Below are 19,357 nucleotides of genomic sequence, written 5' to 3' on the forward strand. Positions count from 1 at the left end.
TTCAGATCTCCTTACACATTTGTGTGATGTGTGTGAGGGTGATTTGGTGCGATGTGATAAATACATGTACAGTAAAGCATTGGATTGCGAATAATTTGTTCTGCGAGTGTTCCACAAGACGAGCAAACATTTATAATACATCTTAACTTGATGAACAAGCCACGTCTTGTGATACAAGTAGTATGGGGTGCCAAATGTTGCATGATCACAACCGAGCCAATGGTTCTCTCTCTCTCTCTCTCTCTCTGAGGGATTGTGGGTGATCATCTCCCATACTAGGATGCTCTGTCTCAGGCTGTGGTGTTTGGCAGAAATCAGTGATTTTCAGAATGTTGGAAGGTGCCCACAACTGGGACTAGTGTATTTTTTGTCACTTCAAAGCACCTCTGGACAGTCCTTTGCTTTTCCAGACAAGAGTGAGCTTAGGAATACTTTGCTTCATTCTAGGTCAGGCTGCCTGCAGAGAGAGACCCTTTCCTCCACTACCTGATTGCCAGTTACATTAAATACATGACAAGAGTTTATTAATACTGTACCGTAGTCAACATCCGTTGATACGATGGCCCCCATGCAGAAAAAGATTCCATCGAGCCGATAACGGTGCTTGTATTAGTGATAGCGAAAGTCGTCCTACACAGCAACTCTCCTCTCATCTCCCTCACAACCAGCCACAGAGGCTTTCACAGCTAAGGGCAGGTTAGTTTGTTTATTTTTCTTTGTATCTTCTTTATTATTTTGGATTATATTACAGCATTGTGATCACTTTTCTATGAATATTTTTGGGGTGTGGAACGAATCATACAAATCATCTGCGTTTCCATGATTTCTTCTGGGGAAATTCGCTTTGATGTACAGGTGCTTTGGATCACAAGCGTGTTTCCGGCACGAAGGATGCTCGCGAACCAGGGTCTCACTGTATTTGAATACGAGTGTGTCTGTGGGAGAATGAGCGCGCACGTGTGTGTGTGTGTGTGTGTGTGCGTGCGCGTCCTTGGAGGTGTGTGTGTGAGGTGGGGGTGGTCCCTGTGCCTCTGTACATGTATGTTCGGGTGAGTCTGTGCTCGTTTCTAGGTTTGGGTGTATCTCTGGGTGTATACGTGTGTGGGAGGGTACGTGCCCCTGTGCGTGTGTGTCTAGGGGTGGGCGTGCATGATTCTGGCTGTAAGCCCGTGAAGATCTGAGGGAAGACCACCACACGTAGCGCAGTGATTCTGGACTCGGGGACTGAACTAATTGGGCAAAGCCCCCTTGATGGCAAGGTGGGATGCTGCCCGTTTGAGGCTCCCTAAGAGCCATGAAGAAGGAAAGACTTCCTGACGGAGAAAATAGTGAGCAGACCTATGGAGTCCCATCATCCTTTGCTGCCCGGGCCCCTCATCTGCACAGGAGGCCAGGCTGGGGCTGCGGGAGGCCACCCTCCTTTCCACAGGGCTGCCTCGTGTAACCTGAAGCCCCTTCTCTGATAGGTTCCAGACCTTCCCACATGCTGACAGCCAAATGCAGCCCAGGTGACTCACAGCCCCTTTGTCTCGCTGTGGTGCGGGGAGACTTTTCTTGGAAATGTGTTTCACTGCGGTGTTGAAGCCGGGGTGCCTGCCAGGCCTCTGCGAGGGCAAGGGGAAAAGTACTCGCTCCACCCCCAAGTGTGTGCTCTCAGACCCCGGAGACGCTGCAGTGAAGGCTGCTGTGTGTGCTCACTTGTCTGCGTGGAGAAAAGGAGGGGCCCGTGTGCATTCTGGAAGCCAAAGAGGGTCAGGGCATGCTGGGCACAGTCAGCTAGAAGCAGAGACCCCGGGGCCAAAACCCCAACAGGACAATGTCCTTCCCTGGGGGTGAGGTAGGGCGAGAAACTCACAGAATGAAAAGAGGGCCGGTCCCCAAAGCTTCCTCGCTGACCCGTGGTGGCCTGCTCATCCGTGTTTGTCAGGGGCTGTCCTGGAGATCCAGTATCCCAGGGGTCCCCACAGCCTCGGGCACCCGGGATAGTTGGTCACGCCAACCCCATCCCAGGTAGCACTGGGGTCTCCCGAGAGGAAGCTGCCTCTTGCCCAGGAAGTATCCTCACTGAGTGCATTGTGTGGGGCCCAAGGGTTGGGGCACGTCTGGGGATTTTGCTCACCATGCTCAGATTGGTCAAGTCTGGGTTTCCCTGCTGCTTCTGGCCTGTGTCCAGCTTCCCTGGCACCAGGAACTTGGGGTTGGGGCTTTCAGTGGGAGATTCAGGCTGGTAACAGCTGTCAGTCGCCTCAGTTTGGTTTCCACACCTACCTCCCCAAGGTCCTGGGGCAGAAAAAGTCAATGGAGCTGGGGCGGGGAGGGGGTTGCTGCTGAGAGAGGGGTTCGGAACCCAAGCATTGATTTTGACATTGTTGCACTTCTTTTGGTGAGAGAAGTGTGAGAGGTCCTGCCCCTTTTGCAGACTGAGGTTTTGTGATTCTAGAGCCAGGGCTGGGGTAGAAGCCACCAAGTTCTGTCATCTGAGGAGGAAGGCCATCAATCAGCCTTTTGGGTAAAAAGGTTCAGAGGAGAAACAGCCAGGGCAGTGAGGAGTCCCCCCAGACAGGCAGCACAAGTGCCCAGGCCCGTGCCCCGTGAAGGCAAATGAGCTGTTAGTGGTGAAAGGGAGTTTATCAGGTGGGCGAGGAAAGTGTCTGACCCCAGGTGGCAATCTGGTCAGGCAAGGGGGTGGGGGCAGGATGGGGTGACCAGAGTCCCCTCTGGTATGGCGGGAGGCTTTAAGGTGGCTGTAGACATGACCTCAGAAACGAAAGCCAGGGACTTCTGAGGCCAAGCTTGGCTAGGGAAGGCCTGGCAATCCTTGGTCGAAGTACCCAAACATCCCTTCCTGACTCCTCCCTGTAAGCATCCATGCCCTAATGTCATGCAGCAAGGCCTCCCCCCTCCCCTCGCTGCCACAGCCTCCCTCTGCCATAGGGAGCCCTGGTCGCTGTCTCCTGGGGAGGCTGGCTTGGAGAACGGGGTGTGTACCAGGCACAGGGCACCGTTGCCCCTTCTGAATGAGGGAGGCCAGCCCGCTTGGCCCCAGGGCGGGGAACGGCCCTGCAGGGAAAGATCCCCTGAGTCCTCTGAGCCCAGCCACCCCCTCCCAGTGGTAACTCTGAGAGCCTGGAGGGGCTCGAGTGTGGACACGAAGCTGTTTGTCACCTCTTCCTTGGCCTATGGACCGATCCCGAGGAGGGGCACCTACCCGGTGACCCAGGCCAGACCCCCACGTGGCTGAGAGCTCACTCTGGAGATGGGGGCTTCCTGGAGCTCCGGAGGGCCCTCGAGGCTGCCCCACACCTGCCAGGCCTGTGCTGTTCCTTGCGCCCAGCAGGTGCCCCACTCACGAAGCCAAGAGGTCCAGGTGCCCACTGGCAGGAGGGCCAGGTCCCTGGGACGGTTTGCAGGGTGGCCCGAGGGTGGGGAGATGGTGGGAGGAGGTGACTGGGTGGGAGGGGAGTAGGGGCGGCTGAGCAGTCTGCCCAGGTGGCTGGAGGCCAGACAAGGGCCAGAAGGGGGGTCCAGGGCAAAGGAAGAGTGAAGAGCAGAGAGGGAGGCCAGGCAGAAAAAGGGGAGGTAGGGTGGGGAAGGGGGGCTGGCAGGGCAGGGGCAGCAGGGGCAGCAGGGGACTCCAGGGAGCATGTGGGGACAGTGGGCCTTGTGGGCGTCCAGGTGAGGAGGGGGCCAGCTGGTGAGAGGCAGGAGCTTGGCCAGGCAAGGTGGGCCAGCAGGAGGAGGGTGGGGCCAAGGGCTCAGAGTGGGGGCCTGCAGGAGGCAGGGCTGGAGGGCAGCAGGTAGGGGGGAAGGGGCAAGGGAAGGGGCAGGGGAAGGGGGAGTGCCAGGGGGTAGGGTAATAGTAGGGCTGCTTTTTCTTCATTGCTGCCAGGGAGCAGGTGAGAACCTGACCCCAGGGTTCTGGAATCTAAGGTCCATCAGCCTGTGTTGCTTTAGGATTTGTCCTTGTGACCTCAGAGGCGGAGAATTCTTGAGAGAGAATTGCCTGCAGCACAGCTGTGCCCATTGCAGAGATGAGGAAACCGAGGCCCTGACGGAGGCCTTCAGAGGCAGCGCTTGGGCTGGAAATAGGTGTGTTTTTGTCAAGGACCCAGAAAGAGGTGGGGTCTGGGAATGGAGTGAACAATCCTGGATCAGGCTGGAGGGCCAGACTCAGTAAGAGAGCCAGGCTGCAGACACATCCGGGCAGCTGGAAGATGCTAGACCTTCGGCCGCCCGGGGAGACTGTCCTCGTCTTACCATCTTCTTAAGTTGGACTCTGAGGGAGTGGTTTAGGCGAGGCCTCGGGACCTCATCATACTCGTGTTCATTCACACTCATTCATCACGTCCTCTTCTCGTAGAAGACGTGTGGGTCCAATTATTGTAACGAATCCTGAAAACTTTCCTCTTCCATAATAGCTTTCTCTTCATGTAACATTATATGGCTTCTATGATGGAGTTTAACGTGCTTTCACAGAATTCTCCATGGTTTTAAAATTATTTAATGCATAAATTAAGACTTCTGGTCACCTTAGAATGAGGATCCACCCAGTTCATGGAGAATTTTCTACCTTCAAAATCAACAAGGAGAGGATGAATTTTTGTTCTTGTGACATCTGCTGACCTTTTCTGTGCCCTGCGGCCACCTCTCAGAAACCGCAGTGACAGCTTGAGGGAGTAGAGTCCCCTGAGGAGACAGGTGGGATGGGCTGCAGGTGGGGGTGAGTTCCTCTCAGCTGCAGAAGCACCTTGAGGTTATTGGTTGGGTGCAGACAGCACTGGTTTGAGGACAAAGAGCCTGAGGTTCATGCCTGACTCGCCAGACTTTCTCTGTGAAGCTGGAGGCAAAGGTGTCGTGGATGTGGGGAGCTGGGGGAGCTTGGCACAAGGGCTGACCTTCGGCCAAGAAGGGTTGCTGGAGCCCTAAGACCGCCATTTCCAGCCTCAGCTCTGCTCTGTGCTCTTGGGGCACGTGTAGACTCGTGACTCGGCCTTGCTGCACCTCAGTTTCCCCACCTGTAAATGAGGCTAGTGATAGTCTACACCTCATGGGTGGTTTGGAGAACGTACTGAGTTTATTTATAAAGTGCATCGCTCACTGACCCTTGGGACTCCTGATATAAATGGTGGAGGGTTGTGTCTCTGTCATTAATGAAGTCTCCTTGCAGGGCTGGGGTGATAGCGGTGGTGGGACGGGCAGGTATTTGATGACAATGAGTAAGCAGAAGTGGAAGACTCCATGTGGGGGGCAAGAGGCGCTCGGGACAAAGGGCTTTCGCCTGAGAGTGAGAGTGTTTCCTTCACCCCAGGGAGGTGGGGAGTTCTGGGACCCCCGTGACTCTGACCTGCCGGGCATTAGGTAATGGAGAAGTTTTTAATCCTCCAACCTAGGCTAAAAAAAAAAAAAAAAAAAAAAAAAATTCAGAGACTTCCAGGAAGGAAATGAATACCATACTTACTCTAACTGTGGAGGAGTGAAGATACGCACATTATCGAAGTGCCCAAGACAGTTTACGGGAACAAAAGAAAGTACTGTTAACACCCAAATCGACAATTTCCATGCAGCAAAACAAATATAAAAATGTGTGCCCATAGGGAGGGGTCGGGAGGGGTGGTGTGGGGAGAAAACACGTCACAAAAAATAAGACAGACATTTAATAGCTGAAGTGTGAAAGGAAACATTAAACTCCGATTGACACGTGGGCTAAGGACTTAAGTATACTTTATGCAAAAGGAAACATGAAGAGGGGCACCTGGGTGGCTCAGTCGGTTGAGCGTCCGGCTTCGACTCGGGTCATGATCCCGCAGTCCGTGAGTCAGTGCCCCGCATGGAGCTCTGTGCTGACAGCTCAGAGCCTGGAACCTGCTTTGGATCGTCTGTCTGTCTCTCTCTGCCCCTCCTCTGCGTGCACTCTCTCTCTCTCAAAAATAAATAATAAAACATTTTTAAAAATTAAAAAAAAAAAGGAAACATGAAAAGAAAACGATTTCAAAAGGATCCACCCTTTCCAACCCCCCACGTGTCCCTAGGAAACATACAAATGCAACCCAATAGCTGCGGCTTCTGGCAGGTGACAGGTACAGAGAAGCCGGGCGAGGCTATAGGCCAGAAGCCCCTAGGGCCCAGGCAGGAGTGGCAGGGAGCCCCGATTGCCAGGTGGGAGCAGAGGAAAGGCCTGGAAAGTCCTGCACCCCCACAGGGCATTGGGGAGCCTGAACTAGAAGCTCTTGTGTTAACCTGGGGGCATCCACTTCGAGTCCTGAGATGTTCCGAGGCTCCCTAGAAGTGCTGGCCTCTCGTGTATAAACCACAGAACCTCTCCTCTCCTGAGTGCAACCAGAGGGGAGGCTTTGGGTGTCCGTCTTTCCATGGTCTTTACAACCTTCCCAGTGAAGGGCCCTCTCTGCCTGATGTGGAATTTCGGCCTCTGGCTTGAAGACAGCCTTTGCTCAGGGGGACTTGGGCCCCCCCAATTCGGGCCATAAATGGCTACAGGCAGGACGATGCAGGGAGCAGGGAGCTCTGAAAGAATTACGAGAGCCGTGGCAGAAACGGAAGGAAAGCCCACACCCAGTTGTCCAGAACTTCAGGCCTGCAACCTCAATGCTACATTTCCAGTGAGAACCAGAGGGGGCGTGTGGGAGGGGAAGGGGTGAGTTCTAAAGGGTTGCTGCCCCCTTGTGTGTTTTACTCCACCCTGCCTCGACATTGTGAGTTGTGACCTTGAAGCTGCCAGCCACCAGGTGCCCACTTCCAAGGAGGCCGAACATTTTCCGTCTGTATGGGTGGCTATGACGGTCCAGCTGTCTTTTCAAGCAACTAGGGGGGTGGGGCAGCGTGGGGGCGGCCCTTGGGGACTCGGTTCAGACCCCAGAAAAGGGCCTCATTTCTGCTCCAGTGGAGTCGTACAGGCTAAATTCATAGGACGAGCTTGGGGACAGAACTGTGGCAGAGCCTGAAATTTTGGATCAGAGAGTGGGAGGGCACAGAAGGGCTGGACCCATCCCCCTCTTCCTGCCTTTTGGTCCTCAGTTTCTCCTGCCCTCCCTTCTTTGCTGAGGCACCCTCATTTCTGGGACCCCTCCCCCCACCCCGCCCACCGCCTTCAGTGTTTTATGTTGTTCTTTTCCCCGGAGACCATTGAGGCTGACACAATGGCAGTGGGGGCTGGGGGTGGGTCTCAGCAGCCTCAAGCCCCCACCCCTCTTGTCACGCCAGCTCCTGAAAACAGTTTTTGAGAGAGGTGCTACTGTCTGTCTTGATCACCAGTGCCCGGTGCAGAGTCGTGATCAACGGATCCTTGTTGGCTAGATGAATGTATGAGTGCAATTACCAGAAGTTAGGCCAAGAGCCAAGTTGACGTAGTAGCTACGTGAGGTTGTGGCTACTTGAACCTGGGGCTGCCTGAGGCTCTCACTGGAACCAGGCTGCCTCAGATGACGGCGACCCCCTTCCCCTCCCGACTCCTTTCCTGTTACTGCTGTTGCCCTCACCCCACCCTGGCCCTGCCACCCGAGTGGGTCTGTCCTGTGTCCAGTCCCTGAACTGCCCATCGCACCGTAGCTGGATTTGGGTGGCTGTTGGAAGAAAGGCACTATACTATAAAGCCTGATGGGATGGTTTCCTGTCCACCGAATTTGTTCCCCGGGTCCTCTGAGCACCCCTGCCTTTATCCTGTCTGGCCAGCACCCCCCCCAGTCTCGGCTCTGGCTAGCCCCCCATGTCCCCAGGCTTCAGCTGCACAGAGACTCCTGGCCTCACCCAAGATGTCAATTTCCTTCCTCCTTTTGTCTGCACTTAGGCTATTCTCTGTGCTTCTGGCATCTTCTGTCCCTACTTTGTCCCCCATCCCTGGTCCCTGAGAAACTCCCCCAGGTGGGATTGGGGGGCATCCTGATGGTTCTGGCCCAGCTCTTACACTCTGTGATGCCCCCAGTGGGCAAGTCTTCGTCTCTGGAAGAGACGCTCCATGAGTACAGGGAGAACTTCAGTCGCTGAAGGAGGAAATTTAAACAGCATCAGGAGAGGGTGTGGTGAGTCCCTAGGTGCTGAGGAGCCGCCCTTTGCCAAACCCAGAGTGGCTCTTTCCTCACCCCAAGTGACTCTGGAGCTCAGATGCTACCGCAGGACACTGGAAAGGTTGGAGGTCTGAGCCCCCTACTCTGGGCTTCCCAGCTGGTGGGCAGGCAGGACCTCCCACCTCTGCCCCCACACCAGGCTCCCAAAGCTTCTGATTTGTTCGGGAAGGTGAGAGGGTGGGCAGGGTGGCTGCTTCTGGGAGGCTTAATGAATCTTCTGAGAAAAAAGTCTTCATATTTGTGACTACCCAGGCCTGGGGCGGGGGCAGGGGGAGGAGAGGACCTAGATGGAGGGACCAGAGTCATGGGTGGGGCCTTGGGCAAGTCCCTGCCTGGCTTCCCCCTGAGGAGAGTCTCTCTGGCCCAAACAGGCTCCTGCCTCGGGCGGGGTCCCCCATCACGCTCCTGATGAAGGTCATTAGCAAAACTCTTCAAAAAAGGGTGGGAGACGGGGCGCCTGGGTGGCTCAGTCAGTTAAGCGTCCATCTTTGGCTCATGATGACTTCAGCTCAGCTTGTGATCTCAGGGTTCGTGAGTTCAAGCCCCTCGAGCCCCACGAGCCCCGCGTCGGGCTCTGTGCTGACAGCTCAGAGCCTGGAGCCTCCTTCAGATTCTGTGTTTCCCTGTCTCTCTGCCCCTACCCCTCTCGTTCTCTCTCCCTCTCTCAAAAATAAACACACATTGGGGTGCCTGGGTGGCTCAGTCAGTTGAGCGTCGGACTTTGGCTCAGGTCATGATCTCACCGCTTGTGAGTTGGAGCCCTGTGTCATGCACTGTGCTGACAGCTCGGAGCCTGAAGCCTGCTTCGGATTCTGGGTCTTCCTCTCTCTCTGCCCCTCCCTTGCTCTGTCTCTCTCTCTCTCTCTCTCAAGAATAAATAAAACATTAAAAAAATTTACAAAAATAAACACACATTAAAAAATTAAAAAGAAAAGTAAGGGTGGGAGATGATTTGTATGCAGCACAGCTTACGTCATACACAGTTTTTTGTGTTAAAAGAGGGAGAAAACGAGAACATATATGTACATATGTTGGTATAGAAGCTCTGGAAGAAGCTGTCATCAGGGGTGCCCTGAAGGGTGGGCGGGCACTGGATTTGGGGGCCCAGTGGTTGGGCAGAGACATCTTACCGTATGTGTTTACGTGTGTATTTGGATCATGTGCACGTACTCAAAATTCTAAATCAAAAGCAACAGCAATAAAACAGAAATAGTAATTACAAAAGAGAGGATAGCCAGGGGGCGAGGCTCCCTTTGAGGAGGGGCTGAGTGGAGAGTCACCGGCCGTGGGCCCCCGCGTGCTGACCCCTTCCCAGGGCTCCCGACGCCACAGGCCCTGGACACCTGCATGGCTCCTCCCTGTCCTTCCGGACGCTTCCAGCCTCCAAAGCTGCGCCCACGACGCCCAGGCCTGGCCGACTCATGGGGGCTTACATCGGGCCAGGGGCCTACGGGGGCCTTGCGGTCTTCACTCCCAGGCCAGCTTGCGGCCCGGGTCAGGGAGTGAACTTGGTTCTGCCCATAGCACAAGCACGGGCAGGATCAGAGTCATATGGCTCTGTGAACCTCTTCTCCCAGGGATAGGGACCCCATGCTCTGGAGGGCCAGGCGACCTCCCCACGGTCACACACAGCTGTTGTTTCTACAGAGATGGCCCTATGCTGGGATGAATTACCCAGAATGGGGAGTTTCTATTCCTGTAGACACCCGAAAGTCACAGCGTGCCCGGCCTATAAAAATAGCCCGTGCTTTGGTCTCTAACGGGATCTCCTGGTCCCTCCCCAGCACCGAAGCTGAATCCGTCAGGGTGTTTCGGCCCAGACTCTCTTGAGCAGCTGCCATCTCTGAGGGGGTCCCTGCTGAGAGCCACCCAGGGTCCACGAGTGAGTCTCAGCTCTCCCAGCCCTGCATGTGGGAGGCGCGGGGAAAATCTCTGCCTGAAGGGCCCTCGGGGACTGTGTGGCCCAAGGCCGAACCATGTTGCGGTGGAGGCCCTGGCGTGGGAAGCCAGGGCCCGGCACGGCTACCCACACCCGCCCTGCTGCCCGGCCCTTGAAGATGCATGTACAGGGGCTGACGCGTCCCCCGGGCTGGGGCCTTCCTGGCCCGCCAGTCCCCTCAACTTGAAGGCGTGCACCATCGCACTCCTCGTGTGGACGGCAGTTCTGAATCCTGAACCCCAGAAGGGCTGGAAGTCGGGACAGCCTTCTTCAGACGCTGGCTGTCCCTGTGTGACCCCCAGCCTTTCTGCAGTTGTGTCTCACCTCTGCGCGTGCCGTGGTTCTTGCCCCCCCACTTCTCCCTGTTTTTTTTCGGAAGCTGAGTGAACATCAGAGGGCCTAAGAGTGAGACCGTCCCCCTAGAAACATGTTTCTCATGCCCCATTCTCGTTCGCTTGGTGGGGAGGGACGCCCACGCAGCCCCTCTCCAGAGCCAAGGGAAAGAGCCCACCCTTAACTCCCCCCCCCCCCCCCCCCCCCCCCGCCAGACAAGGCTGGGGCTAGAGCCATTTGAAAAGCATCTTGGTCCCACCCCCTCATTTCACTGATAAGGAAGCCGAACCCCAGAGAGGGAAGTGGTTCTCTCCAGGGCAGGCTGGTGACCGAGCTGGGACGACAAGTGACATCTCACGGCTCACTCAGCTGCACCGGACCCCCAACAGGTAACAGCCCCCCGGGCCACTTAGAAAAATCGAGACACAGAGGCCACGGACTGACCTCGTTTTCCTGGATGCCGGGTGACTTCCTGAGGCCTGCTGGTGCTTTGTGGTCTGGGCTCCGTCCACACCTGCCCAGACTCGGCGTCCCAGTTGGAAGGGGTGGCCGCAGCCCCCAGCAGCCTCCACGACAATAGCAGTAGCAGGCGGAGGGCTGGTTTGTTCTTGACTATTGGTGACATTTCCTACGAACCCTCAACTTCCTCCTGATTTGACTCAGGGTTGTAGCATCTTGCTGGGGTGGGGAAACCTCACCGTAGGCAGCCCGGGAGCCTTCCCCAGGGGGGCTTGGCTTGCGTGTCACTACCTCCTGCCGACCCTACTGCCTGCCTCCCGGAACCTGGGCCTGGAAAGCACCAAGAGCCCAAGACCACACGCTGTCAGGAATCACCCTCTAGCCCCTGGGCAAGGTGCTCCAGGCAGGCCAGGGCCGTGAGTAACTTCCCCGGCCTCAGTGGACCCCTCTGGAGAATGGAAACAATAATGGTTTTCTCTTCCTGGGGCTCTTAAGAGCAGTAAGTGATGGAAGAGCTCGGCCATGCAGTCAGCAACTGGGAAGCTGTGCCTGCTGTTATATATCATAACTGGATTAGTCCCTATATGTACCCCTACGGTGCACGCGGATGATTGGCCCCACTTGGCCACAGCAGGGAAATCACGTCAGGTGATACAGGTGGATCAGGACAGTGGACACTTGAAGGAAGGGATGAGGTTTTTAAGAGGGGAGGCGAGAGTCTGAGGGGAAATAGGAGGCGGTAAGTGGAATCAGGCACCCCAAAAAGTGAGGAAGGGGGAGCTGGGGGCTCCTGGATATATCGGAGGCTCTTGCCGGTGATACTGGTGATGCTGTTGGGGGAGGGGAGATAAAGGAGAGACTCAACGTGAGGGCCAGTGAGGCCCCCCACCATCTGTTTGACCTCGGGTAGACTCTAGCTTCTGTGAGCCTCACTGTCCTCACCTGTCAAATGGGCATCATTATAACAACGGTCCAGGAATGTACCGAGTTGCCATCAGAGAGCACTTAGCACAGGAACAGCCACATCTCAAGTCCCTGAACTGACCCCTCTCTGACTCCCTGAACCCCACTCCAACCTGCCAGGCTCGGGGTGCAGCTTCAGCAAAACTTTGGAGTCAGGGAGATTCTATGTGCTCTGTCCCGCCTGTGTCCTGTTCCTTTTCACATCGTGTCCCCCTTGTAGAAGCCCAGCTCAGGTGTAGACAGATGAATTTATTTATGCTATGGTGTTAGTGGCAGATAATGGCATCCAAATAAATATTTATATTCTGCCTGTGGGATTCAACACTGCACTCCCAGAGGAGACAGGAATTTCAGGCGAGGAACCTGATGACACTGGTCCAGGAGCGTGTTCCTCCTCAAATGACATTTCTCAGGCTGTACCAACTCTTCTCAGCCATGGCTGGCCCTCCCATCTTGTAGGTGGCTCACACCACAGTGCTCCGTGAGGATGAGGAGTTTGGCAGCAAAAGGGGGGAGGGTGGACCGTCTCAGCCCGCAAACCTCCCAAAGTTCCATTCTCACTGTTGCTGGTGTTTCTGGAAAGTTCTTCTGTTGATGGGAGGAGGGCTGGCTTGGTCTGAGCCACACAGCTCGGTCTGGATGCCACAGCTGTGCATACTAGGCCTGGGGTCTGCCCCAAGTGCGACACCGGCCTAGGCGGCCACAGGAATCACAGCCCAGAGCCAGCCTGCTTTAGTAAGAGAGCCGGCAAGGTGAGGCCACGGGCTCCTGGCTCGCAGAGCTAGGCAGTGCCGTTCGGATGAGAGAACCCAGACGGAGGCCACACAGCCAGAGCAGCTAGGAGCCTTTGGACTCCTAGGCCAGTCCCTCTTCACACACAATTTTCTCTCCTCTTTACTAAACATTAGGAAACATTAATATATTGACAGAAGATTCCAGTTCAGGGTTAAAAAAAAAAACAACAACAAAAAAACCCCCAAAACCTTTCTTAAGCGTGAATTCCCTTGACAACATTCTGGATAAATGGATCTCCTGCCTGTCCTTACATACGCCTGGTGACGGAGAGCTCAGTACAGAGCAAGGCCACTCTGTCTGCTGTCAGATGCTCCAGTAACGAGACAGGTCTCTTTCTACGGCACCTGGAGCCCATTCTGCAGAGTCATACAGGGGAGCGTGCCTTGAGCGTTGAGGGTGCTAAAATGGCTATTCTTATATAGACCACGGGCAACTCCAGTCCTTTCCACGATCTCCCTGGGTTGTGGCTTCCTTGCCTGTCCACGTGCAGCCCCAGCCGAGAGTGCCCAGGTTACCAAAACAGCACAAAGACCTCTGTCTCCCCGTGTTCCGCTTCTAGATTCTCTAAATGTAGGCCTGGTTGCCATCATTCCTCGCTGGCTTTCGTGTTTGCAAGAATACTTACGAGTCCCCGGTTCCCTTTACGCTGTGGCCGCCTCTGTGTTTTGTGTATAAACATTGGTTCTTTCCCAATATTTCAGTGACATAGTTCTGATTTTATCTCTGACTCACACGTTATTTAAGAGACTACTTAAGAGAATGCATAGAAGTACCTATTATATATTATTAATATCATGGTGCTCAGCAAATAGTGCTGTCTTCTTTGTGGTCTGAGAACAGAAAGGGTGGCACCGCCGGGGCATACTCGGCGGGGCCCATTCCTGGGATAAATGTGGCAAAAGATCCTTGTCTTCTTGCAAGAAAAGTCTATTCCCCTGATTTATGATGCAGTCCTCACCGATCTGCCTTTTTAATTGGGCTATTCAGAGCTTGAAAGTTCTCTGTCCACTTGATCGATGATACTCTGAGAGGGGAGCATTAAGGTCTCTACCTACAATTATATTTCCGTTTCTACTGTTTTGTGCATTTCTGGTGCGTTCCCATTACGTGTTTCTTTACTGTGCACGTTGGAACATAAATTGTTTTATGTTTTAATTATTTATTGTAACTTTGACCTTTGGAAAGTCTATATGTTACTCTCTCTATTTTTACTAAAAAAAAAAAAATGACTTTGTCATACTCCCTTTTTTTCTAGAGTTCTGTGTGCCTGATAAACCAGAGATTACCCCATCGTTTTACTCTGTCTGTGTCTCTTTGTTTTCTCTGTGTTTCTTACTGGCAAAAGAGGATTGGGTTTGGGCTTTTTTTTTTTTTTTTTTTTTTTTTTTTTTATTTATTTTTGGGACAGAGAGAGACAGAGCATGAATGGGGGAGGGGCAGAGAGAGAGGGAGACGCAGAATCGGAAACAGGCTCCAGGCTCCGAGCCATCAGCCCAGAGCCTGACGCGGGGCTCGAACTCACTGACCGCGAGATCGTGACCTGGCTGAAGTCGGACGCTTAACCGACTGCGCCACCCAGGCGCCCCTTTTTTTTTTTTTTTTTTTTATGAGTGCTCCTTTTTATATGAGTATTATCATTTTTAAGGAGTATTATAATTTTATTATAAATGTTACATTTCTGTAAACCTCCACGGGGTTACTGTCTACGTAGAGACATGGCAGTTTTTTCATGTTTAGTTTCTATCGTGAATTTTCTCTTCCTTGTGTTTCTTTACGATAGACAAGATAATTTAACCTGAATATCGAATTTAGAAACTATTTAAGTTTGAACTCCCACATTTGTTTCTATTAACAGCTGTCCAGACTTTGGGAGGATTTATTTAAATATCTTCCCTTCCCTTGCCCCTCTTTCCATTGCTGATCAGCATTTTGAATGTTTTTTTGTATCGCTCTTTACTCCTAATGGCTGACCTATGGACAGATGAAACTTTTTTTTTTTTTTATTTTAATGTTTATTTATTTTTGAAGGAGAGAGAGAGAGACAGAGCATGAGCAGGGGAGGGGCAGGGAGAGAGGGAGAGAGGGAGACACAGAATCCGAAAGGGGCTCTAGGCTCTGAGCTGTCAGCAGGGGCTCAAACCCACGGACTGTGAGATCATGACCCGAGCCGAAGTCAGACTCCCAACTGACTGAGCCACCCAGGCGCCCCGAGACTTTTCCTTTTTAAATCACACATCAGGTTTCTGTGGCCATTTCTCCTCTCTTAGGTGGCATCTGCTCTCTCACCTGTGACTTCCAATCCTCTCTGTCACTTTGTGCTTTGTTCCCAAGTTTCTCAGACGTTGCGTGTTGAGATGTTCATCTTTGACCTGGCAAGATCTATGCTTCATCAGCTGAGCACTGGTTAGTTCAAAGCATTTCTTTAAATTTTGTATGAGCCTCACTCCCACCCCTGCCGTGCCTCAAACACACACCCAGACTTTTCTTCTTTTAAGGGAAAGTCAAAGCCTCTTCTTACTTTTCTCCTAGCATTTGCTACACCTTACAAAAATTAAAATTGTTTTTGTGTCACCGCTAATTACTTGGAAAAATATATACAGAGAGAAAAAGAGAAGGAGATAAAAGATTGACTATGCACCCACTACCTGTTAGAACGCGACCAATGTTTGGCATATGGAAAGTTTTTTCTAGGTTTTTTTTCCCTGTGTGTGGGCTTTTAAAATCATAGTTGAAGTCATTCTGAATGTATAGTTCTGTAGTTTGTGGGTTTTTTACTTAGCATAGTCAGCATAAACATAACATAATCAGACAGAAAAAATTTCCATTGAGTAGATTTACCATCCTGAAATTAAGCTCCTGTTTCTATTTAAAAGTTTGTGCGTTTTTTGCCATCAGAAAAAAATGCTAAAGTAAACACGTTTCTGTACACAACTTTTCTTTCTTTTTCATAATTGACTTGAGGTAAATTTCTAATCACCGGATGAGAGATTAATAACATTTCTTTGACTTGTACTGTGAATGATCAAGTCAAGAAGCTGTGTGTACTTACCAGCATGTCAATGACTGTTTCACAGAACCCTTACCAGCTTCTTTATTGAGATGATGAGCAAAAATTTATGTCTTTGTAAATCCTCCTCTGGGAACTGTTTGTGTCCTCTGCCTGTTTGTCTGTTGAGGGTCTTGATAATGTATATGTTTTTTATACTCTTCATAAAGAAAGAACATCATTTGTCTGACATTATTTGTGTATTTTCCTTCCCTAGTATATTTCTTGATGTTAACCTTTTTTAACAGAAAGAAAATCTCCTAGGTTTCTATATATTGTGGTCAGAATATAGCCAACATAATTTCTGCTTTTTTTTTTTAATAGAAGATTTTGTTCTTGGTAGGCAGATAATTCATTTTGGCAATTGTTTTTTTTTTTTTTTTTTTGGATACTTGAGAAAAGAGTAGATTACATTTCTGTTTCAAACCAATTCAAGAGCTTTTAATCAAATTATATTCATTCTATTGTTTATATAACTCTACATCCCAACTTATATCTTGCTTACTTGATCTGTTCAAGTTTATAGTACATTGGAGTCTGATGCTATACCGTGTCTTTGCCAATGGCCCTTCAGATTCTAGCGATTAGACTTCTTGTACTTTTATAGACTATTATTCAGTGCATAAGATAACTCTATCGGCCTTCATAATTTTTCTTTTGTTAATGTTAAATAACCTTGGTTCTGATGCGTGGCTTTATTAAACTCTATAATGCTTGATATGAATATTACCACTGACTTTCTTTTTATCCAGATTTGTCTGCTATACCATCATAGGACTTTTACGTTGAACATTTCTCTGTCATTAAGTGTGTCCTTTATAAGCAACAAAGAGTTGTATTTCATAGTTGACCTAAAAACGTTAGTTAATAAGGAAAGCATGACTTTTTTATGTTTATTGTAATTTCTCTGCTCAGTTTCTTTTTCCAATTTATTTACTCCTTTGCTATATGGTCTGATTTGTTTGTTTGTTTCTATCTTCTTTGGTGATTTGAAGATATGCATCCTGTTTTTAATAGTCCGTGGTTAGTTACTTCAAGGTTTAAAAAAAAACCTCTTACATTCTCTGTAATTATCAAAGTGAAAAAAACCCCGGAACAATAACTTTAATTTCCTTTTATGGAATATCTGCTTTACCCGTGTCCTATTACTCACCACCATCCCTGCCCCCACCACTCCAAGGGCATTCTTCCTTCTTCATTAATTGATCTAAGGGATTACCACTTGTCTTTTAAAAAAATTTGTTATTATTTTTTTTACCTTAATTAAAAAAAATTTTTAATGTTTATTTATTATTGAGAGAGAGAGAGCGAGAGCACAAGTTGGGGACAGGCAGAGAGAGAGGGAGACACAGAATCCGAAGCAGGTTCCAGGCTCCGAGCTGTCAGCACAGAGCCCGATGCGGGGCTCGAACTCACGGACCGCGAGATCATGACCTGAGCCGAAGTCAGTCACTTAACCGACTGCACCACCTAGGCGCCCCTGTTACTATTTTTTTTTAAGTTAATTTATTTATTTTGAGGGAGGGACAGAAAGAAAGAGAGAATCCCAAGCAGTCTCTGTGCCCAGGATGGGGCTCGAACTCACAAACCGCGAGATCATGACCTGAGCCGAAATGAAGAGTCGGATGCTTAACCGACGGAGCCACCCAGACGCCCCTACCTCTTGTCTTTTTTAAGTGACCTCTTTTACAGCACTTTTCTTTTAAGTTTACATTTGTAACCATAGTCATCATAACTGACGTCTCTTCGTGGTTCCCTGCTTTTGATGCTCTGCCCTAAGCTTTCCACCTTGATATTTTCATTCTTCGTTGTCATTACCTCACGGAGGTCTAAATTTTTGCGTCTTGGAGTCCATTTCTTTCTGGAAGCCACACATTTCTGAGGGTAGTTTTCTGTGCTCTTCACACCGTCACAGCAACCCCGATGGGTAGGAAAGACTCGTGTCCACATTTTCTCCCTCCGACCTCTTCCGTCGTGAATTACTTTTTCAGAGAAGTTTCCAAGGAATTTGCTTTGTTTATTCACAGACGTTTGTAGGCCTCGATATTAATGCCATCTAAAGATGGGAGCGGAACATCTGGGAGGGGCTCTCTTTCCATAAATTTGGCACGAAACATGGCTTCTCTGATCCAAGTTCTCATCTTCTTTGTTTCCGATTCAGCCCCATCTCTCAGGCGCCCCGCTGCCTGTCGGTGACTAACCAAGGTCATCCTGGGCCCTTCAGGTCTCTTCACACATCTGATTTGCTTGACCCGTGACCTCTTCCCACTCAATTCTATTTCCTTCCTGGTCCGAGGCTGGAACCAGGGCCCGTTCAAATGCTTCTTGTGAGGCGATCAGACCCACCATCCCTGCTGAAGAAAGAGAACACATATGGATGGTCCTGATGGGAATGGGAATCGGGAACGTCCCCACTACTGCACGTCGCACGCTACCCAGCTTGTGACGTAAATAGAAGCATTACGACAGCCTCAGGGGTGGCCATCAGGTGGCTGCTCCAGCGTCCCCCTTCAGGAGACCCCGCTGCCCCGTGGGAGCACTGGTGACTTACAGCCCAGCTCTGCCCCTTCAGCTCCACAGTGATGGTGGTCCTGGGGCCACACGGTCCTTGTGCTGCTTCCAGCCAATCACCGAGCCCGGCAGAGGCACTAGTCCTGGGTGACTCCCGCTTGACCTGGGACCCCTCCACCAGGCCACCCAAGCTTAGGGGCTCCCCAGTGGTCCGGCCAGCAGGTTTTCAGAGCCTCACCGTGCGCTGACTCTCCTCCCACAGAAGGCTTCCTTCCCTCTCTCCTTCCACAGGTGTCCGACCTGCCTCTCCTCTTTATCCCGCACCGACATTTGTCCCAAGAAATCTCTCAAATGTCTACTCCTGTCTCAGCGTCTGCTTCTCAGCGTCCCAACCCCGCCACCCCCCACCTCAATGCAACAGGTGGACAGGTGGGTTGGTGCGGATCCCCGGGTTGGCGGGAACAGGAACTATCGAGGGCCCCTGGCAACAGGTCAAGTGTGGGGAGCTTGCTGGCTCCTAGCACAAGTGGACTGGCCGTTGTTGGCAGCTGATCTTCGAGAAAAATGACTGCTTTATCTCTTGCTGCAGGCTGGAGCCTTTTTATCTTCTTCCAGAGATGTTCCTGATCTTTTTTTTAAAGAAGGTTTTTTTTAGAAAGATGGTTTCCTTGAACTTTCCGAGGGAATTCAGAGGATTAATTTTCCAGATGCTCTGCTTACTCTGCCGTTAGCTGGAAGGTTTTTTTTTTTTTTTTCAACCTAATTTCTTTTTGACAGTCCATAGAGTGCTTTCTCTGACTTCAAAGATTTCCATTTGAAAAGTTGCCATTTGAAGTCTGTCAGTAATTCAAATGTGCCCTTTAGGATGGTCCTCCCGGAGAACACTGATAGCTGAATTGTGTCTCTTTCCCACACATACACCCGGTGCCATCGAGTCAGACAAGCCCCAGCCTCCGTCAGACCATTTTTCTCCCTTTGTTTTTCTTTAGTTTGTTTGACTCAGCCCCATGCTGGGGCTGGGTTGGGTTTTACCTTTGAGCATCACTGACTTTTTTTCTTGGCCGCTTTAGTTGTAGTCATTGAACCACTGGTGATGCAGTAGATTCTTCCATGGAGGACGCCTGAGCATGACCCAGCTAAAAAACGGACGCCTGAGTTCCTCTTTTTTGCAGCCTCGTTGAATTTCTTTAAAAACAAACCTATATTTGCTCTTATTCTTGTGGCTCTTGGCTT

General features: G+C 51.1%; 1 protein-coding gene across 1 annotated transcript in view; it reads left to right on the forward strand.

Annotated features, from left to right (window-relative positions):
- The window catches only part of GPR55 (G protein-coupled receptor 55), a 42,366-nt gene that overhangs the window by 16,439 nt on the left and 6,570 nt on the right, over window positions 1–19,357 (forward strand). Inside the window, exon 2 of the mRNA XM_053903836.1 lies at window positions 448–696. The gene's annotated coding sequence lies outside the window, so the exon portion shown is untranslated. The remainder of the gene's footprint in view (window positions 1–447; window positions 697–19,357) is intronic.

The sequence above is a fragment of the Panthera pardus genome, unplaced genomic scaffold (genome assembly GCF_024362965.1).
Source record: "Panthera pardus isolate Hobbes unplaced genomic scaffold, ASM2436296v1 HiC_scaffold_10, whole genome shotgun sequence".
In the NCBI taxonomy this organism is placed as follows: Eukaryota; Metazoa; Chordata; class Mammalia; order Carnivora; family Felidae; genus Panthera; species Panthera pardus.